Source organism: Otolemur garnettii, unplaced genomic scaffold (genome assembly GCF_000181295.1).
Source record: "Otolemur garnettii isolate 467f Iridium unplaced genomic scaffold, OtoGar3 scaffold00115, whole genome shotgun sequence".
Lineage (NCBI taxonomy): Eukaryota > Metazoa > Chordata > Mammalia > Primates > Galagidae > Otolemur > Otolemur garnettii.
Window position 1 is genome coordinate 573518 of NW_003852510.1, and position 2201 is coordinate 575718.

Genomic DNA, 2201 nt, shown 5'->3' on the forward strand with positions numbered 1-2201 from the left:
TGTAGAGACAGGGTCTCACTGTGTTGTCCAGGCTTATCTCAAACTCATAGCCTCAAGCAATCCTCCCTCTGTGGTCATCCCAAAGTTCTGGGACTACTGGCATAAGCTGCCTGGTCAGGCTTCCCGTATTAACAGTCTTTGAAAATGTGATTATTTTTAAACACTGCCAAATACACCATCATGGGTTTATACCACAAATAATGTCACTAGTTCCCCCATTGTTGAACATTTAGGTGTTCTCCTATTTGATTGAATGGCCATTGTTGTTTTTACCCCACTATCATAAACGACAAGGCCATTTTTTAAAAGCAAATCCTCAAGTGGCTTCCCAAACTGACAGCGCCACTACAAACCCAAGGCAGGAAGCAGCACTTCTCTTCTGGGAACTAGCATTGTCCCGAGCTCAGAGAAGGGGCCTATGTGGGAATGAGGGGGAATCTTACCAAGGCTCCCAGTCTCCTCTCCTGCCTTCTCTGTTCATTTGAGTAACAGTAGCAGCCACCATGGACTGAGTTCCTACTAGATGTCAGACCCTGCAGAGTGTTATAATGGTGCCTATGAAATGTCAACCCGTGGCACAATGAAGCATGGACACTGAGCTCAGAATGGCTGAACAACTTGCCTAAAGCAGGGGAGCAGAGCTTTGACCTCAAAAGAGTCCAACCACGCTGTTCTGCTCTTCCCAGGACGCTACATGGCCGGCTTCCTTTATCAATGAATTTGAAGTCTCAGACACCGTCCCTGCAGCATATGCCCTAAGGAACCTGAAAATGGGATGGCATTTGGGGGAGGGTTGCCAGATTTAGTAAATAAAAAATATAGGAAGCTCAGTAAACTTTGAATTTCAGATAAATGATGAATAATTGTTTTAGTATAAGCATACCCCCAGGCAATATTGGGGGTATGCTTATACTCACTAAAAAAATATTCATTACTTATCTGAAGTTCAGAGTTAACTGGATGCCCCGTATTTTATCTAGCACCCCCAGTTAGGGGGCTTCATTATACTCCCCAGCAGTTGGGTCAGCAAATAAGAGGCACAGTCTTGGTCTCCAGAACACTTCGTGATTGTATAATGTCACCTTGTCCTCTCCCATCTCTGTGCTTTTATAGCTCAGATGTTAAGTGACTTTTCTAAAATCACCAGGCTGCACCTTGAACTGCACCCAGCCCCGGTCTCTCAAGTCTCCCATACGGTACCCAGCCAACTGCTTACCGCAGCCTGAGGGAGGATCTGCACTTTGCAGTGCGAAATTATCATCTAGTGAGATTGACGTAAGAAAAATGCGAAGGGGGCGTGCAGTGGCTTATGCCTGTAATCCTAGCACTCTAGGAGGTTGAGGCAGGTGGGTTTGAGACCAGCCAGAGCCAGAGCGAGACCCCACATCTAAAAATAGCCAGGCGTTGTGGCAGGCGCCTGTAGTCCCAGCTACTTGGGAGGCTGAGGCAATAGAATTGCTTAAGCCCAGGAGTTTGAGGTTGCTGTGAGGTAAAATGCCACAACCCTCTAGCCCGGGCAACAGTGAAACTTGCTCTCAAAAATAATAGTAATAATAGGCAAAACTAGTCTAAAATCTATGGGAACTCTCTGTACTATTTCCATAACTTTTCTGTAAATTTAAAACTATTCTAAAGTTTAAAAGATTATTTAAAAAAATAAAAAAAAGCCAGAAGCTTCAGATGTAGTCGAACTCAGAGCTTAAACCATGCCCACATCCTCTGATTTCCTCCTAGTGTGGCTCACTACCCACATCAGCAGTACCAGCAGTACAGCAGGAACTCTCCCACCACCACCTCCTCTCTGGTTAGCCTCCAGCAGAATGGAGCAGCCGCTTCCTTCCCAGACTCCCAGCAAGACTCTGTGCCTCAGTGTTCTGGTTCAACCACGTGCTCCAGACGGCTGGGGCCAGAGGAAGGAGAAGCTCTGGTCAGCTCACACCTGTCAACTGCTTCATCTCTGAGTCAGGGGCTGACTGTGAGAGAGAATGGAGACACCAAAAAATTGTGGGCTGTCACCTGAAGCAGGTGAATGGATGTTTGGTGGTCAAACATAATTAACATTCAATGCCTCCTTCAATATATTTGATACTAAAATGTCCATAAAATGCTGATAATGATTATTTCTTTAGTATTCCTACTTGCCAAAATAGTTAGCTACTGTATTTCTGTCCATCCGTTTTTTTTTGTTTGTTTGTTTGTTT